We start from the raw sequence: 13,167 nt of genomic DNA on the forward strand, positions 1-13,167 counted from the left end.
TTCATAGAATGATTTAGGGAAGATTCTCTCTTTATCTTTTGGAATAATTTAACTAGGATTAGTACCAATTCTTCTTTGAATGTCTGGTAGAATTCAATTGTGCATCCATCTGGTCCTGGACTTCTTTTCACTGGCAATTTTTAAAATTACTGATTCAGTCTCACCATTTGTTATTGGTCTGTTCAGTGTTCCTGTTTCTTCCTGATTTAATCTGAGAGGGTTATATGTTTCTAGGAATTTATCAATTTCCTCTGAATTTTCTAGTTTGTGCGTGTAAAGGTGTTCATAGTAGACTTCAGTGATTTTTTGTATTTTTGTGGTATTGGTTATAAAATCGTTGACTTTCTGCCTTGATGATCTGTCTAGTATTCTGTGGAGTACTGAAGTCTTCCACTGTTATTGTGCTGCTATCTCATTTCTTTGGTCCAGCAGTAATTGTTTTATAAATTTGGGAGCTCCAGTGTTAGTTGCTTATAGGTTTAGGATTGTAATGTCTTCTTGTTGGACTGCTACTTTTATCAGGATATAATATTGTTCTTTGTCTTTTTTTTTTTTTTTCTAGTGTTGCCTTAAAGTCTGTTTTGTCTTATACAAGAATAGCTACTCCTACTTCTTTTGGTTTCCATTTGCATGGAGTATCTTTTTCTGTCCCTTTAACTGTGAGTTTATGTGAATGCTTATGTGTTAGATGAGTCTGTTGAAGACAGTAGATATTGGTTGGTGACTTTCTTTTTTTTTATTTGATTTATTTCTTGATTTATTAAGACAGAGTTTCACTCTTACTGCCCAGGCTGAAGTGCAATGGCATGATTTTGGCTCACTGCAACCTCCGCCTCCTGGGTTCAAGCAATTCTCCTGCCTCAGCCTCCCGAGTAGCTAGGATTACAGGCATGTGCCACAACACCTGGCTAATTTTTGTATTTTTAGTAGAGACGAAATTTCACCGTGTTGGCCAGGCTGATCTTGAACTCCTGACCTCAAGTGATCTGCCTGCTTCAGCTTCCCAAAGTGCTAGGATTACAGGTGTGAGTCACCACACCTGGCTAGTTGGTGGTTCTGTTAAACCCATTCTGCCATTCTTTACCTTTTAAGTGGAGCATTTAGGCCATTTACATTCAATGTTAATATTGAGATACGAAGTACTGTTATAGTCATCATATTAGTTGTTACCTACATACATTTTTTTTTTTTCCCCACTGTGTTATTGTTTTATAGGCCCTGTGAGCTTAATGCTTTCAGGAGGTTCTATTTTGGTGCACATTGAGCTTTTGGTACAACATTTAGAACTCCTTTTAGCATTTTTTGTAGTGCTGGTTTGGTAGTGGCAAATATCCTCAACATTTTTTTGTCTGGAAAATACTTTATCTCTTCTTCTTTTATGAAGCTAAGTTTCATTGGATACAAAAATCTTGGCTGACAATTGTTCTGTTAAAGGAGGCTAAAGATAGGAACTCAGTTCCTTCTAGTTTGTGAGGTTTCTGCTGAGAATTCTTCTGTTAGTCAGATAGGTTTTCCTTTGTAGGTTACCTGATGCTTTTCTCTCACAACTTTTAGAATTCTTTCCTTCATGTTGACTTTAGATAGCCTGGATGACTATGTACCTTGGTGATGATCTTTTTGCAATGAATTTCCCAGGAGTTCTTTGCGCTTCTTGTATTTGGATATCTAAATCTCTAGCAAGGCCAGGAAAGTTTTCCTCAAGTATTCCCTGAAATATCTTTTCAAACTTTCAGTCTTCTCTTCTTCCTCAGGAACACCAGTTATTCTTAGGTTTGGCCATATTACATAATCCCATATTTCTTGAGACTTTATATATTTCTTTTGATTCTTTTTGTTTTATCTTTTTCTGATTGGGTAATTTGAAAGCTGTGTCTTCAAGCTTTGAAATGTTCTCTTATACTTATTTTAGTGTTGAAACTTTCTGTTACATTTTGTACTTCCCTAAATGTGTCTTTCATTTCTGGAAGTTCTGATTGATTTTTCTTTAAGATATCTATCTTTCTGGAAACTTTTTCACTTATATATTGAATTTTTTTTTTAATTTCTTTTTGTTGGTTTTTCACCTTTCTCTGGTATTTCCTTGAGTAGCTTAATAATCAACCTTCTGAATTATTATTTGCTATTTCAAATATTTCATCTTATTTGGATCCACTACTGGGGAGCTTCTGTGATTTTGGGGGGTATTATAGAACCCTGTTTTGTCAAATGAGAAGGAACCAGAATTAGTTTTTGGTTCCTTCTCACTTGGGTAGAGTATTGCTTTAAATTGTTTTTAAATTTATATTTGATTTTTTAAAATTTATTTTTATCCTTTTGAGGATGTGGCTTTAATGTTTACAGTTCATTATAGCCTCATTTGATTCTTGGCGCTTTTAGGGGTGAAGACTCTGTATGAGTTCGTTTTTTGTAGAGTCTTGGTGTGCTGACTTTCTTAGCTGCTTATTGTTATTAGTTATGTACTTGATGTGTGGGCAAGTTCACTGTCTCCTATGGGGTTGGAAAAGCAAGGATCTCTTGAAGCTTATTTCATTCCCCCATTGTATGCATTTAAAAAAATTAATTAGTTTTTTTCCTGTTATTTTATTTACTGAGTTGATGGTTCAGTGGTTGAAGTTTTAGGCCAATAGAGGAGGTATCTCCGGGTAGGAATCAGTTGTTGCTAAAGCCAGTGGGTAGATGCAATACCCAATGGTGGGCAGAGATCCCAGTCTTGATGAAGGTGGCTGGGGGAGCTCTCAATTAGATTCCCTGAAGTTTTAGCAGGGGGAAGGGTGGGAGCTACCTTAACTCCCCTGCCAGGCCAGTAGGAAAGCTATCTACCTCCCAGCCTCACTCCTGTCACTGTGTTCTGGTTGTTCAGATCAGATGGACACTTCTTTTTGTCTGTAAGAACATTGATATTCCAAGTATAGAGGAAAAATGACTCTCCCTCTCATGCAATCCTGAACCTGGGGAGTGCTCCTCCTGTGGGGACATAATCACCCTGAAATGTTCCAGGAAAACTGTCTATAGATGTGTCCATGCTGAGTTCCTGTGGGAGGAGCCTCAGCTGTGTCTGTAGTGGTGAACAAGGGGGAAACAAGGGCCCCTTCTCCAAGACCCTTCATGTGCTGCCTGACTGTTGGGGTAGAGGTGCAGACTTTCTCTGCTGAGCCCAGTGCTGCAATAGCATCCCTGCTATAAGAGACTTCCCACCAGCAAAAAGATCTCGGACTCAAGGCCTGCCATCCGGATTCTTTTGTCCCATGGCATGTTCCCTAGAATGGCATTCTCCCTCTTCCCCTAGTAGTAGGAATTCCTGAGAGCTGGACTACAGTGATTGGTATTGCTTTTCCGAGTCTAGCCACCCAGTGGGGCTGCCACACTCTGGGCTCGTACTGGGGATGTCTGCAAAGAATCTGGCTATGTGAACTGACTTTAAGTCTCCAAGCAGTGGGAAGCAGCTCTGATGGAGGTGGCAGGGGAGTGATGTAGACTCTGTGAGATTCCTTGGTTGTAGATAGGCTTAGTGTTCTGCCTTTTTCTAATGCTGGTTGTAATTGTAGTGAACTTGTCATGTGGACAGACTCAGGACCTCTGGTTAACCAGAGTACTGCAGGCAGTGGTGATAGCCGAGGTCACGCAGCCATTTTCTTTTTCCTGGGCACAGTTATTCTACCTAGAGATGCTGTAATGGCCCGAGTTTATTGGCCTTCAGCCAAGAGGTAGCACTTGATAAAGAGCACCAACTGCCACAGATGCAGTGGGATTTGAGCTTGCCCTAAGTAGCCTAGGGTAAGTATTCTGGTTTCCCAGGTGATGGGTGGAGCTATAAAGCTCCCAAAAGTTTATGTCCTTTGTGTTAAGCTAGTAGGGCCAGTGGAGGGACTTGGCCAACTGCTACTCCATACCCCCTTTGTGAATTCTTCTGTGCAGCAGACTGTTATACTCCCCTCTGGAACATTACCCCAGCGGCCTGAGAACCACCCCCTGACCCTCACAGGGGCCATGACTTGTCCCCATCAAGGAAAGTCAGAGCACAGACCCCCCTAACCTTGCCCCCACTTGGGGAAGTATTTTTTAGGCATAAAGATACAAAAGAAAGATATAGCAGCTTGACTTTTAGAACACCATGGTAAAGAGGACCTCTTGTTAAAATACACTGTGGGCTTGACGAATTTCCTTATGAGCCTAATCTGTGATATTCCAAATGTGCTCTTTATTGCTATTCTTGTCAATATTCTCTTCTTCCACAATTAACTGGTGTCATAGTCCTAATTTGTAAATGGCTTTGAGTGTCTTCAGCAGTTTTCTAACCTCACTTTCATAAATTGAATGAAATCTTGCACTGTTTACAAGTTCTGCATTGGAATTTATTGTATTGTGTATGCATTGCATTTTTGGTTGTTTATAGTGAAAACCTGACTCCCAAAGACATTAACATGATATCTGTCGAGTCAGTCTAGTACTAACTGGGGTGAAAAATTTCTTTGGCTAACTTTATAAAAAGTTAGTTTATTACAGGATATTTTCATATTAGGATCATTTATGTCACTGCCCCACCTGCAAAACTAACTAACAAGAGTAGAACTGACAAGAACATCCTTCATATTGTGTTACTTTCCTATTTTCCAAAATGCTTTTTGTAGATCATTTTTGTATATTTCTAAACTTAATTTTTCTCCTTTTGGTGTCAATCAGTAAATCTACTCTCCTATTCACTGTCTACATAGCTGTCTAATGCACTTTTTTTTTTAAATTCTGGATAGTTGGGTTTGCTGGAATATTTTGAGACAATTAACATTTATAACATTTTAATCTGGCTATCTGAGCATTTAATATTCTTGTCTGGATTATTAAGTTTATTTGATGGTTATGAAGTGATTTTATTTTTCCAGTCCTCTAAGTTGATATAGTAATTCTGAATTTATTCCTTTATGAAAAGAAGTCTTCTTAATAAGCTCCAGATTACATTGTCTCACTAAACATAACCTATTTTCCTTTTCTGATATTCATTGACTATTTTATTTTAAATTGAGGGTATAATTTTGTCCTGTCTTCATAAACTATGTGAATATCTTAAAATGGCATCTAGTAAAGAATATTCTTGTATCTTAGATAGATTATGTATTATATATAATCTTTAATTTTGTGGGATATAGACATTTATAGAGTTTGTATTGAAAGGAAGAGTGTATGAACTACATGAAATCTCTTCCTTGACTATTTTTTAGTTCCTAAAATAATTATACCTACCTATATTGCTGAGGCAATATTTTTTATGTTACTTTTTCTTTTGAATGGATTTCAATATGAATTTTTATGGCAAAAATGTGCTTTCATAGAAAGTAACTTTCATATTTAAAATAAAACATATTTGTATGTATAATATATATTTATATAAATTTATATCAAAGGTAAATGACAATAATGATTTATCAGGTATTAAAAAGTAAAGTGAAATTTAAATGATAAAATTTCACCAATGTCATATTAGGACTGGTTAATATTTTTTCTTGAACGTAATGATTTAGAAATGAAAATTTGTAATTATTACTTGATTACATCAAAATAGTCTTAAAGATATTTCTGTCCATATTGCTATGTTTTTAAAAATGCCAATGAAAGAAGCTATCAAAAATTATAATAAAATATTCTATACTATTAGATTATATCTAGGATTATTACAAAATAAAATGTGTTGTTCTGAATGTAATGAGGAGATATTTCATACTTAAATTCTGAATCCAGCGGTTTTACACTATGAAATATTAATTGCATGATCTTAAGGATAAGAACCTCTTTTACAGTACTTCTGTAAGAGAAATAAATTGATCACAATTGTATTTCATTTTCTTGATTGACTAGATATATAGAATAAAATGCACTGCAGTCTTCTGACAATCACATCCTGAAGCTCTGCTTAAATAGCTCTATTATAATCTTACAGCATTTTTAGTCATTTAAATACAAGTTTAGTTCTGTTGTAGCCTTCAGATATTTTGCACCAAGATATTTAACTTTGTAGCCTTCAGATATTTTGCACCAAGATATTTAACTTTGGAAAACCCTTAGTTTTTCATATTCAGATTTAAATTATTTCACTTACAACCATAGCTAAATATTTAAAACTGCAATGTCCCACTAAAACATAGCTGTTATAAATATTATATTTATCATCATAATAGAACTGACAAGAACCACCATCATTTATCTTACATTTCAATATTTCAGGTTATATGATTCAGTATGAAAGTATTGAGGTAGATTTTTAAATTCTGAAACCAACTAACCTACCTATCCTTTCTTCTTTGATTCCTTCTACCCTTCCTAATTATCACTAGATAACTAAAATTGAATGTCATGTGGCTAAGAAAACTCATGAAATGTTTTCTCTATATTGTATGTAAGTCGTTACTCTCCAGTATGTATAGTATTTTAATCTATATAGTCCAGAGCATTTTAAAATTGGGATTTTGTGTGTGTGTGTGTGTGTGTGTGTGTGTGTGTGTGTGTGTGTGTGTAGCAAGATGACCAATGGAAGCCTCCACTGATGGTTCGCCTGGCAGAAACACTACATTTGAGACCTGTCTACACAAAAAAGCACTGACATACGAACTGAAAATCAGGTTAACTATTGCAGTACATGGTTTTACCTTCATATTGCTGAAAGAGGCACTGAAGATGGTAGGAAAGAAAGCCTTGAATTGCTGATACCAACCCTCCCCGATTCTCTGACAGTAGCTGCATAGCACAGGAGAGAGAATCTGTGCTTTTGCAGAAAGGAGAGTCAGCAATCGGGATTTTGCATTGGAAGAACTCAGCTGGTACCCATGGAGGGAGCATTGAGACTAGCCCTAGCCAGACTTGCCCATTCCTGGGATTGGAACTTGAGTTGCGACAAGCTTCATCACCATTGGCTAAATTGTCTGGGGTTCTAAATAAACTTGAAAGGCTTACTAGGCCACAAGGACTATACATCCTAGGCAAATCTTAGTACTATGCTGTGCTTGGAGCAAGTGGACTTGGGGGCTATAAGGAGAGGCCTCTTCAGCTTGAGAAAAGCGGAGATATAAGAATAAAGGGGACTTTGTTTTGTATCTTAAGTAGCAGCTCTGCCACAGTGGGTACAGCTCTGCACCAAGCCAGCTCCTGCGGTTCCCTATTTTAGGCCTTGACTTTTGAACAGCATTTCTGGGCCTACCCTGGGCCAGAGCGGAGGCCAGTGTTAGAAATGGTAATCTCAGGCCTGGCAGCATTCACCACAAGCTGACTGAAGAGCCCTTGGGCCATACCTAAGTGAACATCGGTGGTACCCTGGCAGTACGTTCCATGAGTCTTTGGTGATAGTGGACACAGGGAGAGACTCTTCTGCTTAGGGCAAGAGGAATGAAGAGGGGTAAAGACTTTGTCTTGTGGCTTGCATTCCAGCTCAGCCACAGTAGAACAGAGAACTAGATAGATTCCTAAGGTTTTTGACTATAAGCATTGGCTCCTGAACAGCATCTCTGGACCCACCTGGGGCCTGGGAAACTTGCAACCCTTCAGAAAATAACACAAATCTGACTAGATTTGCTACCTGCTGATTGTAGAGCCCTAGGACCTTGAGCAAACATATGCAATAGCCAGGTAGTGGCTATAGCAGGCCTTGGACAAGACCCAGTGCTATTCTGGCTTCAGGTCTGACCCAGCATAGTCCCAGTGGGGGCGACCACAGGGGTGCTTATGTCACCCCTTCCCCAACTGCAGACAGCTGAGCACAGAGAGAAGGACTCCATTTGTTTGGGAGAAAGTGAGACCAAGAGTCTGTCCCTGGTCATCCAGATAATTCTTCCAGATCTTATGCCAAACTATCAAGGTGGTACCTCTATGAGCCTGCAAAAACTATAACATAACTGGGCTTGGGTATCCCCTAATGCAAATATGGCTTCAGTTAACAAAACTTTAGATCATATACCCAATTCTCTTCTAACCTCTGGAAAACTTTCCCAGGAAGAGTAAGTACAAACAAGCACAGATTGCAAGGGAATAGAAACAAATAACCTGCAATGGAGTTCTAGTACATCTGTCAGTAGATGCTTCCAAGGAAACCTTACAGGCCAGGAGATAGGGATATGGCATATTTAAAGTGATGAAGGAAAGAAAACCTTTTACCCTAGAATAGTATATTCAGTTAAAAAATATTCCTCAAGCAAAAAGGAGAAATAAAGACTTTCTCAGACAAGTAGAAGCTGAGAGATTTCATTAATACCAGACCTGTTGTACAAGAAATGCTAAAGGGAGTTTTTTAGTATGAAAGAAAATAATGTTAATGAGCAATAAGGAATCATCTGAAGGTTCTCACTGGTAGTAATAAATATACAGAAAAACACAGAATATTATAATGTTGTAATTGTGGTGTGTAAAGTACTCATATCTTAAGTAGAAAGATGAGAAGATGAACCAATCAAAAATAATAACTACAACAATTTCAGACATGAATAGTATAATAAAATAGAAACAACAGTAAGTTAGAAAGTGGGAATATGAAGTTAAAGTGCAGAGTTTTTATTAGTTTTCTTTTTGCTTATTAGTTTGTTTATGCAATCACTGTTGTCATCAGTTTAAAATAATGGGTTATATTATTTGCAAGCCTCATGGTAACCTCAAATCAAAAAATAAGACAGATACACAAAATATAAAAAACAAGAACCCAAAACATACCAGCAGAGAAAATCACCTTCACTAAAAGGGAGACAGAAAGGAAGAAAAGAAGGAAGAGGGACCACACAAAAAATCAGAAAAATAAATAACAAAATGGCAAGAGTAAGTCCTTACTTATCAAGAAGAACATTGAATGTAAATGGATTACTTGCTCCAATAAAAAAACAGAGTTGGTTAAGGAATGAAAAAACAAGACTAAACAATCTGTTGCCTACAAGAAATGTACTTCACCTATAAAGACACACCTAGACAGAAAATAAAGGAATGTAAAAAGATACTACATGGAAATGGAAACAAAAAAAAATAGGAGTAGCTATATTTACATCAGACAAAGTAGATTTCTAAACAAAAACTACAAAAAGAGGCAAAGAGGGATATTATTTAATGATAAATGGGTCAATTCAGCAAGAGGATATAACAATTGTAAATATATGTGCATTCAACACCAGAGTACCCAGATATGTAAGGCAAATGTTAGAGCTAAAGAGAATGGTAGATCAATACAATAGCTGTAGACTTCAACACCTAACTTTCAGCATTGGACAGATTATCCAGTTGGAAAATTAGCAAAGAAACATTTAATCTGCATTTTAGACTGAATAGACTTAATAGACATTTACAGAACATTTAATGCAGCAGCTGCAGAATACATATTCTTCTCCTTAGCACAGGGATCATTCTCAACGATAGACCATATGTTAGGTCACAAAACAAGTGTTAAAACATTTAATATAATTGAAATCATATGAAGTATCTTCTTTGATCATGATTGAATAAAACTAGAAATAAATAACACAAGGAATTTTGAAAGTTATACAACACATGGAAATTAAATAGTATGTTTCTGAATGACTAGTGGGTCAATGAAGAGATTAATAAGAAAATCGAAAAATTTCTTGAAAAAAATTGATAATGAAAGCACAACGTACCAAAATCTATAGGCTACAGCAAAGGTAGTACTAAAAGGGAATTTTTTAGCTATAAGTATCTACATCAAAAGAGAAGAAAAACTTCAAATAAACAGCACAACAGTGCACCTTAAGGAACTGGAAAAGTGAAAGAAGTTCGAACTCAAAATTAGTAGAAGAGAAGAAATAATGAATATTAGAGCATAAATAAATTAAATTGAAATGAAGAAAACAATACAAAAGATCAATGAAACAAAAAGTTGGTTTTGTGAAAAGATTAAAAAAAACCTGACAAACCTTTAGCCTGACTAAGAAAACAGGAGAGGAAATCCAAATAAAACCAGACATGAAAAAGGAAACATTAAAATTGATACTGCAAAAATTCAAAGGATCATTAGAGTTTACTTTGAGCAAACTATATGCTTATAAATTGGAAAACCGAGAAGAAATTGAGAAATCCCTAGACACATATGACCTACCAAGATTGACCTATGAAGAAATCTAAAATCTGAACAGACCAGAAACAAGTAATGAGATTGAAGCTCTAATAAAAAGGATCCAGAAAGGAAAAGCCCAACACCCAATGGCTTCACAGCTGAATTTTTCCAGACCTTTTAAGAAGAACTAATACCAGTCCCACTAAAACTATTCCAACTATTAGAGGAAGTGGGAATACTTCCAAACTCATTCTGTAGGGCCAGAATTACATCATTACCAAAACCAAATAAGCATTGAAAAAGGAAAACTGCAGGTCAATATCCTTGATAAATGTTGATTTAGAAATACTCAACAATTACTAGCAAACTAATTCAACAACACATTAAAAAGATCATTCATCATGACCAAGTGGGATTTATTCCAGGGATGCAAGGATGGTTCAACATATGCAAATTAGTCAATGTAATAAATCAACAAGATGAAGGACAAACACCATATTATCATTTCAATTGATGCTGAAAAATCATTTGATAAAATAATAAAACTTTAAAAAATACTGGATATAGAAGGAACACACCTCAACCTCAACATAATAAAATCCATATGTGATAGATCCAGAGCTAGTATCATACAGAATAGGGAAAAACTGAAAGGCTTTCCTCTAAGATCTGGAACATGACATGGATGTTCACTTTCACCACTATTATTCAACATAGTACTGGAAGTCCTAGATAGAGGAATCAGACTACTGTCTGATTGAAAGAAATAAAGAGCATTTAAATTGGAAATGAAAAAGCCATACTATCCTTGTTTGCAGATGATATGATCTTATATTTGGAAAAACCTAAAGACTTCACCAAAAATCCACTTGAACTGATAAATTCTATAAAATTGTAGGATACAAAATCAACATATAAAATTCAGTAGCATTTCTATATGCCAACAGTGAACAATCTGAAAAAGAAATCAAGAAGTAATTCCATTTATAATAACTACAAATAAAATTCAGTACTTAGGAATTAACATAGCCAAAGACATGAAAGATCTCTGAAACTATAAAATATTGATGAAAGAATTGGATAAGGACACAAGAAAATGGAAAGATATTCCATATTCGTGGATTGGAAGAATAAATTTTGTTAAAATGTCCATGGTACCCAAATCAATCTACAGATTTAATGCAATTCCTATTGAAATACCTAGACATTTAAAAAGTTAAAAAGCATCTGCACAGCAAAGGAAACAATCAACAATGTAAAGTGACAACCCACACAATGGGAGAAAATATTTGCAAACTGTCTATCTGACAAGGAATTAATAACCAGATTATACATGTATTAGTCCATTCTCACACTGCTATAAAGATACTACCTGAGACTGGACTGTGTGTGTGTGTGTGTGTGTATATATATATATATATATATGGAGGTTTAATTGACTCACAGTTCTATATGACTCCGGAGGCTTCAGGAAACTTACAATCATGGCAGAACAGAAGAAGACACCTTTTTCACAAGGCAGGAGAGAGTGTGAGTGTGAGGTAGGAACTGTCAAACACTTATAAAATCATCAGCTCTCATGAGAACTCACTGTCACGACAACAGCATGTGGGAAACCACCCCAGTGATTCAATCACCTCCCACCAGGTCTCTCCCTGGACACATGGGGATTACAATTCAAGATGAGATTTCGATGGGGACACCAGCCAAACCATATCAATAAAAGTAGCACAAACAGCTCTGTAGGAACAATCTATTCTGATTTTAAAATGGTCAAACTATCTGAATGCATGTCAAGACATGCAAATGGCAAACAGGTATATGAAAGGTGTTCAGTATCATTAATCATCAGAGAAATACAAATCAAAACTACAAAGATATATCACCTCATGCCAGTTAAAATGGCTTTTATCCAAAAGACAATAACAAATGCTGGCAAGGATATGGAGAAAAGGAAACTCTCATATGCTGTTGGTGAGAATGTAAATTAATACAACCACTATTGAGAACAATTTGGATGTTCCTCAAAAAACTAAAAATAGAGCTACCATATGACCTAGGTATCCCACTGCTAGGTATATTATTGAAATAAAAGAAATCAGTATGTTGAAGAGATATGGGCACTCCTATGTTCATTGCAGCACTCTTCATGATAGCCAAGGTATGGAAGAAACCTTCACATTTATCAACAGATGAATGGATAAAGAAAGTGTGGTACATAATACACAATGGAGTACTATTCAGCCATAAAATGGCTCACACCTGTAATTCCAGCACTTTGGGAGGCCAAGGAGGGTGGATCACCTGAGGTCAGGAGTTTGAGACCAGCCTGGACAACATGATGAAACCTTGTCTCTACTAAAAATACAAAAATTCGCTGAGCATGGTGGCGTGCGCCTGTAATTCCAGCTACGCAGGAGGCTGAGGCAGGAGAATCGCTCGAACCCAGGAGGAGGAGGTTGCAGTGAGCCGAGATTGCACCCCTGCACTCCAGCCTTGGTAACAGAGTGAGACTCCATCTAAGGTATGATGTCTTGTCATGTGTAGCAACATGGATGGAACTGGATGTCATTATGTTAATTGAAATTAGCCAGGCACAGAAAGAAAAACTTTGCATGTTCTCAGTTATTTGTGGGAGCTAAAAATTAAAACGTTTGTACTCATGGAGATACAGAGTAAAATGATGGTTACCAGAGGCTGGGGAGGGTAGTAGTGGGGGTGGGTGGGAAGATGGGATAGTTAATGGGTACAAAAAATAGAATGAATGAATGAGCTCTAGTATTTGACAGGCTAACAGGGTCATTATATTCAATAACAATTTAATCATATGTTTAAAGATAAATGAAAGAGTATAATTGTTTGTAACACAAAGGATCAGGACTTGAGGTGATGGATATCTCATTTACCCTGATGTAATTGTTATACATTGTATGCCTGTATCAGAATATCTCATATACCCCATATATACCTACTGTATACCCACAAAAATAATTTTAAAAAACTGGAGTTTTTAATCAGAAAAATTTTCTTTTAGAGACTTTATTTTATGTATGTTAATGAAGTTTTGTGGTGAACTCACTAAAACCAAGTTGTAAAGTTAATATAACACACAAAAGCACTTACTGTATGGCAGTATGTGT

General features: G+C 36.3%; 1 protein-coding gene across 10 annotated transcripts in view; it reads left to right on the plus strand.

Annotated features, from left to right (window-relative positions):
- The window catches only part of CCSER1 (coiled-coil serine rich protein 1), a 1,444,871-nt gene that overhangs the window by 121,144 nt on the left and 1,310,560 nt on the right, over positions 1-13,167 (plus strand). The gene's annotated exons all lie outside the window — the stretch shown is intronic.

This window comes from Macaca fascicularis, chromosome 5 (genome assembly GCF_037993035.2).
Source record: "Macaca fascicularis isolate 582-1 chromosome 5, T2T-MFA8v1.1".
NCBI lineage: Eukaryota > Metazoa > Chordata > Mammalia > Primates > Cercopithecidae > Macaca > Macaca fascicularis.